The sequence below is a fragment of the Nipponia nippon genome, unplaced genomic scaffold (assembly GCF_047370975.1).
Source record: "Nipponia nippon isolate SJK-2023a ecotype South Korea unplaced genomic scaffold, ASM4737097v1 scaffold_9, whole genome shotgun sequence".
Classification (NCBI taxonomy): domain Eukaryota; kingdom Metazoa; phylum Chordata; class Aves; order Pelecaniformes; family Threskiornithidae; genus Nipponia; species Nipponia nippon.
Window position 1 is genome coordinate 27,884,578 of NW_028262413.1, and position 12,266 is coordinate 27,896,843.

Below are 12,266 nucleotides of genomic sequence, written 5' to 3' on the forward strand. Positions count from 1 at the left end.
GCCATCGTGTTTTATCACAAAAAATACAGCCTTATTGTTGGAAATAAAATACTCTGCTTAAAAGTTAGTGGTTTCTTCTATCTCACTTAAAGGACGTTGCTAGCATGGGCATCTATCTTTAGCACACGCAGACCCTGAGCAATGCAAAGCTTCTTGAATGCAGTATTTGAACACAACAGACTGGGGGAGGGTGCGTTACCTACACACAGACTGGACAAATGTACCTACATTGAAAGCAGAAAAAAAGCCTCCTGGACAGTCCAGGCAGGATAACAGGCAGCTGTGAGAGATGCTTTAAAAACGTGGGAGGAAGGGGGAAGAAGGAGGTAAAAAGCAGGATGCGTAGTCAGATTTTGAAATCACTTACAAAGACCCAAAGCAAAGCGTTCTCTGTTTAATACACATAAGACACGTAACCTCAGTGAAACCCAGCAACCCACTACACCAGGAGTATTTTGGATACCATGTGCCACACAGCCGTGGTCCTCCCCACTCACCAGCACCAAGCCAAAGAGTGCAAAGCGGAGCAGTGCAAGCAGGCACCATGGCTGGCATCCTGCACGCCTGCCAGGGATGCGGGCAAGCACTCATCAACCGCTCTCCCACTTACTCTCCGGTATTTTTTCTTCTCCAACACGCAGGCACGTTCCTGCCCTACTCTAAGTTGTCTTTATACAACCTAATTTCACTTCAAATCTGACAGGTCATTTTGCCACTGTCCCGCTCCTAAAAGTGCCATTCATTCTTCACTCTGACTGAGCTACTCACCTACTCTTTTCTGCAAGCAAATTCCAGTGCTATTTTCTATGCATCGATAGTTATTGTCATCTTTGAGGTCTTATCTGCTGCTCATGAAACCACTGGGTGCTCAAAAGCATACGCAGCGTATTAAGGTGTTTGATGGACAGAGCACAAAGTGAAATCCACCCTCTTCAGCCCCTAATTCATCAGGGCCTCTCCAAAGCAAGTGCTTTTCTGTTGCAGTGTAGTTAAACACATTCATTGCTAACGTGGACACACGGATAAACAACAGGGAATGAAGTTCCCCCAGAATAACGGTACTACAGCCCACTAAGCCAATTCTCATCTACCAAGCCAGGACAGCTCTTCACAGTCTAAATGCATCATTAACCAAAGAACCCAAAGATCATTCACCAATATCTCAGTGCACGTCAAATATGTAAACGGGAACCAGCAGCACAGAGGTTCAGAATAGATCAACGTGGGCTTGAAAACACAGGCTTTGTGCAACAAAGTGTTTTCCCCTCCATGTCCTCTTTACTAGTCTCTCCTTTCACTTGGAGAGAGTAGGACAAGAAGGAAGATTACTTCGTTTCTTTTTGGAGTTGCTCTTCAAGTTTAACCTCTCCGAAGAGAGTTCCTTATCAGGTCCCCAAAGCACCCGGGCAGGCAGAAGACAGCTGGCAGAGGCAGAGGACGACTCCTCAACCCAAGCAAAAAAGAAAGCTTGCTAACTGGATCTTACTTACGAGCTACAAATCCTAAGTAGGTCTGACCTCCAGCACACGCTCAGAAAGCGGAGGAGCACACTCCAGGAGCTCATTTTGCTAACGGTGCCTGCATAGGTTGTCTTTTCATTCAGCTGGTCTCTGCTGACAAATAAAGAGCTAGGCAGGTTAACTTCGAGCTACTCCCTTCAAGCACAGCCCGCGCTTAGCTTTGTAAAAACGTACAGTTTTATGCTAATAGGGCTGGGACTAAACCGAGCAATGCCGGCAAATCTGGCCACACACCATCATCCCACGAGCAGAGCTAGCCAGGATTTTGCATGACAATGGCTGACTGCATGAGTAAAGTCTGGGCAAAGCTTTGGTGGCATCTATTTATAACCTGCTCACCAACTTGGACACCCTTCTGCTCTAAACACTGGTACCCCAGCCAGTCCTTCCACTTTCTTTTGATCTCCCAGGCTGGTTCACCCCTTACCCTCTCAACAGCGCTACAGCTTTCCTTCCCTACAGGAGCAACCAAGAACTGCTGGTTTGCAGACACGTACACACAATATCCACAAAGCAGGAACATTCTCAAAAAAATATTCACATGTGATTTGCTATAAAGAAGCAAAATGGTTCCAGCAGGCTTAGCACGCTGTCTGCACTAAGGGGTGGGCGTGTATGTATATGTGTACATGGTGTATATGTGGTGTGGCGGCTGTTAAGTGTCCCACCCTTGTGTCTCACTTCCCAAAGCAACACTCCACACTTGTCGCTTTGGATGGACTAACCAACCTTTAAAGCAGAGGCTGTCTGAGGACAGAAGATGGCTGGAAGACTCATGTGCCCTTATGAGGATTAAAAGGCCACCTTAGGCTGACTGAGAAGCCTTTTCCCCGTGGAGCCACCAAACATCTCAGTCCTGTGAGGCCGTGGGAATCGTGGTAGCATCAAGGATAATTACCACATACACACCAGCAGCACGAACATCAGTTTTTGAAGCTCCTGATTCTCACAGACCAAGTGAGCAATCTTCCAGAAACCTAGTTTGCTGTATGGTCAACATTAAAGCTTCTGTTTAGTGAAAATTAAAGCTCCTGTACATTCTTCTTCCCTCTGAGTTCCCCTCACCTTTGTTAACTGAGCCTGGACTCTGCTTCTATCCAAGCACTGCACCTGCTTCAACTTTAAAATTTCATATTAGAGTCTATATATATGAGAGAGTCAGTCAATATTATAGGAAATAGTCAATAGCATTAGTCAATCTTCCTAGATAACACCTGGCTAAACTCCTGCTTAGGGTCTGCATCCGCTGTGTGAGAGCAGCTCGCAGCAGACCACCACCGAACGAAGATTACTAATTCACAGGCTTTTTTAATCCTAGCAGAGAGATGATCTCGATACTCTGCTGTACCTAGATGAAGACTAGTGTCGTGGTTAAACCACGACAACTAGTGATATTAACTCTGTGCATCCACCACCACCGAAACGCTACAGAGAGGGGAAAGCACTGAGGGGTCAGCAAACCAGCACCAGAGCAGAAACTGGTCTGCATCTTGCAGAAGAAAATACGATGCTGAATGCTCCCAAAGTGCATTCATTTCCTCATGGAGGTCCTGCTGATCTTGACCTGGCATTGTCCAAGGATCTTCCCCATTCAAAAGCTGGAGAGATGTGTTGTGCAGCAAGTCCTACCCCTCCTACAGCACACCAGACGGCCGATAAGGAAGAAAGGCTGTGATGAAACCCAAGACTAGACATGTCATTTTAAACTGATTTAGCTGAAGCCTGCTGCTCAAAGGGGCAGTTCCACCCACTTCCACCCTCAGTGGCAACTGATTTCTCTCAGCATCCTTGCTGATGGCAAAGCCCAGCTAACGTGGAAAGGTGTTTCGAGGATAAATACACAAATGCAATCAGTAGTGTCAAAGATTTCTATCAGCTAGCCGCCCTCCACCAAGGCAACACTAGAAACAGTACAAAGCTTATTTTATGTTGTCTTCTCAGAAATGCAGCACACACCTCTGGCATCCCGTTATGGACTTTGACTCTAAGATTTAAAAAGCCCCAATTCAAATTGCATCATCTGTAATCTTAATTTGGGGGTGGAAAAAAAAAAAAGCCCCAAAAATACATCAAGGACTGCACGAGACTGAAAGCAAGTCACGAACTTCAGATACTTTCCTTCTTTAAAAGCATTAACCTGAGGCATGTAGGAGAGCTTAGCAATAACTGAACCGACTGAGTCCCACTGTGCAGTCCACAGAGAATTGCGTGCCCTTTCCCCAGCATCATTTCTACCCAAATGATCTTTTAACTTCAGTTAGAGTAGACTACATTCTGGAGGATGAAAACTACATGCTCTATTTTTTTTTTCTTTTCTGAGGTTTTCAGCATTCCCCTTCTCAGGGAAAGGACACTAAATAGAAACACACCTCTGATCTTTCCACCCGTGCCACCTCCCAGCTCAACAGCTTTGCTTAGTGCTACAGGTAGGGTGCATCAGGCAGACGTACCACAAACGTACCCAGGATCCTCAGCTGCTAAAGCAAGAAAAGAAAACTAGAAAAGGTATGTTGCATCTCAGTAACACCACCAGAATTATGAAACTCTACCCTGCCAACCTCATCAGAGGACTTCCCCATCCATCTGCCTCACGTAAGCCAGTGGGACCGATAAACGCAAGTGGAGCGCATCCCTTCCCCTCTGGTATGGCAGAGAGGAGAGGAGCAGCAGCACTGACACAGAAAGAGAAGGAACAAAGCAGGGACAAGGCTGGATTCAGCTGGCGGAGCACCGCACGGCTCCCTCCTCGCGCCCGGCTCCCCGCCTGCCTGCTCACTCCTCCGTGGGAGCAATGAAGGCAAGAGAGCCCGGGTACCCTCCTCTTCCCTCGCAAAAGTGCCTCTCCCATGGCAGCTCCACTCCCCAGCTTTTTACCAAATAAGATCTCAAAAATCTAAATTTTTTTATTTCAGGTTTTCCGATCAGATAAGCAGGGTCTTCTGGCATTAGAGATCAGCTGTTAGATAGGTGTCAGAATCCAAAGCAAAAAGAAAAAGGCAAATAGAGAATAGGAAGAAAGCAAATTGGGAAGGTCTGCTGCCTCGGCACCTGTTGGAATCACAACATGCCTGTGGATAAACACCATCTTCACCAACAAGTTGCGAAAGTGCCACTAGAGAGGATTTCGGTTCCCGCAGACCGAGGACACTTCTGAAAAAGGGCAGAGAAATCACGTAGCTGCAGATGACACGTTTAACATGCGTGTGGGCCTTTTAAAAGGCTTCCTTTCGAAGGAGAAAGGACTCAAAACTTGGAAGCAGCAAACCTAAGTCTCTGCTACAGCTCCGGACCCGTGAGGGGCGGCTCCGACCCTGGAGCCATCGCACATGTCCTGTGGGACAAATCCCCATAGGATTTTGACGTCGTATATCACGCTGCCTGCTAGAAAGCAGCCAGCTCAGGTTCTGGCAGCGCCGCTGTCTGTGCACTATCCCAGTCGCACGACTTCCAGAACATGACCCAGCTTGTCCAGCAGTTACTGGTATATTTTTTGCACGGTGCCACAGAGCCCGGATCCCTCACCTGTAACATGGGAATAAGCCCCCAGCCCCGCTGCAGAGGCATGCTGTGCAGAGAGGCGCATCCGTGACCGGAGGAGTCATTCCAAAAATGAAATGAGAAGTATCCAAAAGAAAAAGGTGCTGTAAAAGCATAATGCGAAGGTGTCAGAGCAGTTATGAGAGTTTTCTGCACGGTGACACGGTGACAGCCTGTGCATTACATGCCAGAACCCACCATGAGGCAGACGGGACACGAGTAAACCCCACTTGTCTCCATCCAGATGGGTAACAAGCTGGTACGGCGCTGATCTGTGCTTTACCAAAGCAGTAAACGGCCTGGGCATTAAACTCCACCACAAAGAGACGATCCAAACCGAGCTTTACACTCAATACAGAGGTTAGCACCGTTTTGCCCAGTTTCCTGAGTACACTTTCCCCACGCACAGAGAATTATCAGAATACTTTTATTTATTTAAATTTCTTTAATAAAAAAACCAGACAAGACCTCATAGGAGTTGGAAAAAAGCAGCACGTCCCCAAAAAGTGCACCCCCCACCTAACAGCCCGAAATGACACCTATTACGGGACTCTCTTTTCTGTTCCAGCTTTAACAGCCATAAAAGCTTTCCGATGCTGGAGAAGACCAGAACAGCAATCTGGACAGAAAACGATTCATAAATCCTGGAAACGTAAATGATCCGCCTGCCAATTCCAACGCGATGCTCCCGGCTCCAAGACCCACACGTGCCAGGAGCCTGTGCGGAGGGCTCCCCCAGCAATTCGGGCTGGGGAGGGGGGGAGACCATCCCCCTTCCCACCCTGCTTCCAAAAGCAGTCTAAATCATCCGGAGTTCCCCCAAACTTTAGCAAGTTACTGACATTTTATTGGGTGAACTACCACGTTGAAGCTTTTCAAACAAATTCATGCCAAGACCGTGTACCGTAACCAGAAGCAGTGGGTGGGAGGGACGAGGACGAGACGCTTTGGGGTGAGAAAGCACGGCTTCCTTTTGCAAAGAGTACATCGGCCTGAAAAACTGCTAACTTCACCCAAGCAGGGAAGAAAAGACCCTAAAAACTGGTTTTCTGTTCCTGGAGATCCAGCACAGGCTGACACTAGGCTGCCAAGGCTCTTTTATGTGATGAGGGAATTTTACAGGTGCTTTAAAATTAGTATATTAACATAAGGTGCCATTTTATTATATAGTATTAACAGCAGAGTATTTTAGAACAACGTATACCTCTTTGAAACTGTATTTAAAAAAAAACTCTACAAGTTAGGACTGGAAGACTGAAGTGCAGATAGAGCCATGCAGAAGTAAGTTGGGCATTTCCCACTTGTTTTCTGACCCCACATCTTTTAGCATGACTGATAAACACAAAAGCAACAAGTTAGAAAAGAAATGTAAGGTGTTAGGTCATTCTTAAGCTACACTTCAGCGCACGAACCAGGTTTTGATTCCTCTGGACAGCGTGGGAGATTAAAAATCCACGCACAGCTCAAGATGCCTTCGATTGCTTGTTCCAGAGCTATTTTAAACAAATTATTTTTTAGTTTTGTATCGTTTTAGCGCTGCAAATAAATGCATTTCTTCTGGAACGTACCCTTTCCATCAGCACACTGAATACATGTGTTATTTGCACAAATAACGACTATAAAAATGCATTCTGAATCTGGGCCAGGAAAACACAGAAAAGACAGTATTTAGCTGAGTAGCCTCAGCTCGTATTTTGAAGGCTACCTGAACCCCACGGCTGGCCGGCCTCCTGCAATCCCGGGATAAAACCTAACATAGTTTCTACGGGCGTTACAGCAGCCCGAACAATTAAAAACCGGAGCTGAAACGCCAAGTGCAAGTCTCCGACAAGTTCAAGGCACCACACCGCGCAGGGAGGACGCGCAAAAAAAGGATGCCAGCTCCCTATGAAAAACGCTTAAAAATTAATGCGGGCCAGAGGAGCCCTCCGGTCTCCACCTATCTACGCGCGGCTCCAACAGGTCCTTACGGATGGCTGCGGTACCGAGCTGAACAACTGCAGCGGGGGCTCTGGGGAAGCCCGGGCGGCCGCGGGGGCTGCTCCGGAGCGGGGATCCGGCTGGTGCGAGGCGGGAGCCGGTGCGGGGGGAGGCGAGGCGGCGGAGCGGGACCCCGCCGGGCGGCCGAGCGCTGCCGGGCGGCAACTTCTGCGGGAAGTTGGGGCGGGCGGGGGGACACCGGGGGCGGGGGAGCCCCGCGGCCCCCCCGGGCCCCAGCCGGCTCTCGGGGGGACGCCCCCCGCCCCCGGCCGGGCAGCGCGGCGAGGCGCACCCCGGGGGGAAAGCCCCGGCGGAGGGCCCAGCGCGCAATGCGGCCGGTACCGGGGGCGTGCGATGCGGGGGAGGGCTGGCGGGGGGCGGTCCCGCCGCAGCCCGGGAGCGGCACCGGGCGGAGGGCGGGAGGAGGGGCGGAGGGAGGCGCCCGCCTCGCAGCGCGCCCAGCGGCCGCTGCACGCTCCGCCCGCCGCTCCCGCCATGCCGGGGCCGGGACACCCCCCTGGCGCCCGGCGGGGCGGGGCGCAGCGGGGCGGGAGGACGCGCGACCGCCCGCGCGGGCCCGGGGCTCCCCGGGGAGCCGCGCCGCGGGCACCGGCCCCCCCGCCCGCCCCCCCGCCAGCGCGCGCGGCACCGGCGCCAGGCCCCGCCCCCTACGGATCGCCGGAGGGGGCCGGCACCGGGCCTGGCGACCCCCCTTTCCCTCCGCGCCCCCCTCCCCCCCCTTACCTCGAAGCGGGCCCTGGCAGCGGCCGAGTCTCCGTCAGGGTCAGGGGGCGGCGGGGCCGCTGCGGGCCCCTCCCGGGCGGGCGGCGGGGGCGGGCTGTCCCCGGTACGGTGAGGTGGGGGGGGGGGGGGTCCCCGCGCCCCTCCTCCCGGAGGTAGGGGGGCGGGCGGGGGCGGCGCCGGGGCCCCGGGCGGGGTGGGGGGGGGGCTCGGCGGGGAGGGGGGGGGTAAGATGGAGTAACCGTCTCTCGGCCGCCGCGGCGGAGCGCTGCCCGCTTCTCTGTTCCCCGGGAAATCCCGCCCCTCCCCGCGCAGGGGGGGAGCCCCGACTGCCCATTGGGCGCACCGCACGCCCGTCAGCCGCGCGGCCAATCGCCGCCTTGGTTCTGCCCACCTCGCCCGCCCCTATTGGCCGCGACCCCCAGGAAGGGGATGTGGAGAGGAAGGGAGGGAAGGGGGGGGGGGGGAGCGACCGCCGAAGAAAAATGTCCGTATAAGCAGCGCGCCCCGCCCCCGTCCCGCCTCCTTCGCTACCCCATTGGCGGAGAACGAAAAGCGCCAGCCAACCGGCGAGCGGGCAGCGCCACCGTCACGGCGGGGAGCCCGCCCACGCGGCGGGACCGGCCCCGCCTCTGACTGACGAGGCCCCGCCCCCTCTCTGGGGAGCCCTTTTGTGGAATGTTTACATCGGCCGCGGCCCGCGCGCGCGCTCGCGGCCCCCTCCCCCTCACGGCGCGCGCACGCACGTGCTCACCGGAGCCCGCCGCCAACCCCCCCCCGCCGCCGCGGCGGCGGAGGGTGTGGGGGGGTTGGCGGCGGGGCCCGGGGCGGGGGGGCGCGGCGGTGCCTTTTGTCCCCGACCCCTTCACTTCCGGGATGGCAGCGCCCCACGTGGGGCGGGTCGGTTACACGTGGGGGGGGTGGGGGGGGAAAGACACACACACACGCACGCACGCATTGGTGCGGGGGGGGGGGGAAGAAGCCCGCGCGCGGCGGGGGCGTGCCCGCCGCTCCGCGGCCAATGGGGGCGGGGGGCGGGGCCGGCGCGGCAGCCGCTCCCCCCCCCTTCCCCACTTACTCACTCCCCCCCTCCCCCCCGGCGTCGCGCGCTTCCCGCCGCGCGCTTCCCGCCGGCGGCCGTTGGAGCGCGCGGGTCGCTCCTTCCCTCAGCCCGGCGGCGGCGGCGGCGGCGGGCCTCTCTCCCGCCCCCAGGGAAGCAAATCCCGGTCTGTCGTGAGGCACGGGGAAGGGGGGGAAAGCAGCTGTTACATACCCTCAACGCGCAGGCGAGGAGCCCTGAATGGAGGGGAACTCCCCCCGGGGCGGATTGGCCCCGCGATGCCGATCGTCACGGGCGGACCGCCCACCGGCGGGGGGGCGGGGGGTGAGGGCTGAGGGAGAGGCCTCACCGCGGAGGGCGGGAGGGAACTGACCCCCGGCCCTGCGGCAAGCCCTGCCCCCGCGGGGGTGGGCGAGCGCTACCCGGTCCCCTCTGCCGTTGATAAAACGCGAGCGGGAGGTGGGGCAGCGGCTGCAGGTTTTAATCTTTTTTACTATTTTTTTTTTCTCCCGGGGTTTACAAAGTTGTGGAGGGAGTTGCTGGCTTCCCGTCTGGTGCAAGCACCGGCCCCCTGCCTGCCTGAGATCAAAGCTGGAGGAGCCAGGCCTGACCTCGGATTAGCTGTCATCAGGCCTGCTGCTCGTCTTGTCATCATGGAGGGGGAAAAATAAAAACGCACCCGCTCTAAACTTCTATTAAAATACGTATTTTGAGCATTTTCACTCAAACAAAGTCTAAATCTCTTGTGGTTCTTTTTCTTTCCAGCTGCTTTTCCCTTCCTCAGCTCCAACCCCTAGCCAGGTCAGGGAGCAGGCGGCCCCCGGCTGCTGCCATGAGGCCAGGACACGCAGACGCAGCAGAGGAGGATCTCTCTCGCCTCCTTGGCTTGGAGCTGCAGCTCAGTTTAGCCGCTAAAAGGTCTCTGGCCAGGAGTGTTTGAACCTGCACAGGCTGCTGGGGATCGAGCCCGAGCCTAGGAAGCTGGTGGCAAGGAAGCAGGAGGGCTGAGACATGAAGCGCTCCAGAGCCCGGCTCCTTCCAAATTCCCAGGGCTCAGCACGCGCTGGGCAAATTATAAGCACTAAAGTAATTGTAATTAGCAAGGCGGCGTGCACGCAGCCAAGAAACCCAGAAAGCCAAATGAGACAGGTGGGCATAGGGATGGCATCACCACTTTGGGATTTCCCTGTAATGGCTTTAAATCCCCTTTCCAGCCTTGACCAGCGCTTTGGATTTCGTCCTTGGGCTTGTTTTGTTTTAGGATGTCCCCCCCGCTGTGAATTTTGCCCGTGGCGATTGACCCCCATCCCTCATGCCCTTCCCCTGCCCTGGGGCACTCCTGGGAAGGGGTGATGCTGCAGGCAGCGCAAGGCAAACCTGCTGCTGGTGCTCACACTGCTCTCCCAACAATGCAAAGATTTACTTTCCAGTAACGCTTGGCTCTGCATGTGAAGCAGGCGTTTCCACAGAAATCCGTATTTCTGCTGCCGAGCGGGAGGAGGAGCGGATGGATCAAAACCTTGTGTTGTGCAAGAGGACTGAGAACGCTGGCTTTGACAAGAAACGCAGCCCTGGAAATAGTCGGGGGGGGGGGGGTGAGCGTTTGGGTTGTTTTCCCATGGAAAATGCTTATAACGCTTGCCTCCGCCACCGGCACAGATGGGATCTTCACCCCTCCTCGAAGGGAGCTCCAGTACCATGCTGCCCGGTATTCCCACCGTGACACCGATGGACGTGCAGGACGCGGGTCACCTCGGAAGCGTTGCAGTTCTCTGTGCCCGCGTCGTATGGAATTAAGCTAAAAGGTGCGACCACCTTTACCCACGCCCGCAGCGCGGGGCTTGGCTGGGATTCCGCAGCCTGTGGGAGGGAGACAGGGGCCGGGCACACCCACGGGGCCACGCGGGGTGCTCGGAACCACCCGCAGCTTTCGGGTCCTGACCCGACACCTTGCCAAAAGCCCCGCTGAGCCAGGGAGAGCCACTGCCGACAGCACGGGCTTGAAAACAAGCTGCAAACACCCCCTTTGGGATCCTTCCTCCCAAGGCTGGGAGCTCGCTTGGATGCTGGAGCCACCCTGCAATGGGCACCGGGAGGGAAACTCGAGGCCAGCCTGAGCCGGAGCAGCCGCTCGGCAGGTCAGACTGCGTGGGCTGATGCTGCTCGGGGAGCACAGCGGGGCAGAAAACGGTACCTAGAACAGGACGCTCCGGCTGGAACAAAACGGCTGCACAGGCAGGACGTGCACAACTCCAGGGGTGCTCAAAACGCCCACCTTCTCACACAGCCACGGACGCTGGGGCAGGCGTCCCGTAAAGAGGAATGCCCTGCTGCCTCCGGTTCTTTTCCGGCCATCCAGCCCACGTTTGCCGTGGCCGAACCTGTCCACGCCTCGAGCGCGAGGGAAGCTTCCCCCTCTGCAGTCCCAGAGAGGCGCTGGCCTCCTTGGCTTTTTCGGACTCCAGCTGAGCAAACACAGGTGCTGCTCTTCCCACCTGCCGGCATCTCCTCTCGCCCGGGAGCCTCGCTGGGGACGGCTGCTCTGCTCTGGGGCACGTGCTCTCCCGCTGGCTCGAGGGTTTGACTTGCACCAGCCATCTCTTTTCTTCCCTCGCCCTGAAGCCTCGGGAGGCGGCTGCCGCTGCAGGACCAGCACCGCTTGCAGCTGGAGGCGCTGGGGCTGGCTGCCAGCCCGTGAGCCCACGGGCAGCCCAGCCACGTTCCCCCAGCCGTGCCCGCCTGTTTTTGTGCCCTACGCGCCTGCTCAGAGCAGGTCCGGCAGCGCAGAAGCGATGCCCTCACCCCCAAATCCAGCAGCAAAATGCCTTTCCCCATCATTTTACAGGGGCAGTTTTGCAGAAAGACCCTAAACATGGGAAGACAGTGGACACCCCCCAAACCACGGCTGTACCTGCCAGCGAAATAACACCCGAGGCGCCCAACGAGATTCCTTTATCTCCGCTTCCGTCCCTTGTGCGTTACACATAGCAGCAGCGGGATCAAGCGTGTCTTGTTCAAATTAGCAGCCGCCCGTCCTTTTGCTGTTGACAGCATTTGCGTTAGAGGCAAACCCTCCCAGCCGCCCCAAAATCACCGTGCCTGGTGAGGCGCGGGCAGCAGCAGGCAGGTCCCGCGGCCGGCCCTGCTTGCTCGGCCTCCCCGTCCGGGGCACGGTGCTGCCTCTCCAGCCGCGACCCAGAGGCTCCTTGCAGGCAGAGCTTTGGTTTCCTGGCCTGGTCATCAGGGTGGCCAGCACACCCTGGGCTCTTTCTAAATAATTATTAATAAAAGCAGACGGGAGGAAGGCGACAGCTGGAGAAAGGGACTGTGCAAAGAAGAGGCTCTGAGGAGCCCGCTGCGTGGAGCAGGACAGGAGATTGATGCTCTGGGGCTCAGCGAGGCCCTGGGAAGAGGCAGGAGCTCGGAGC

The 12,266-nt window shown here is 56.1% G+C and overlaps 1 protein-coding gene across 3 annotated transcripts in view; it reads right to left on the minus strand.

The window, feature by feature from the left end:
- Positions 1-9,116, minus strand: part of SIN3A (SIN3 transcription regulator family member A) — a 36,197-nt gene extending 27,081 nt beyond the window's left edge. Inside the window, exon 1 of one of the 3 annotated variants that reach the window (XM_087743106.1) lies at positions 9,052-9,116. The gene's annotated coding sequence lies outside the window, so the exon portion shown is untranslated. Of the gene's footprint in view, positions 1-1,490; positions 1,509-7,781; positions 8,188-9,051 lie in introns of those variants that run through there. The other 2 variants (XM_087743105.1, XM_087743108.1) reach the window with 2 other exon arrangements.
- Between the last annotated feature and the right edge of the window lie 3,150 nt (positions 9,117-12,266).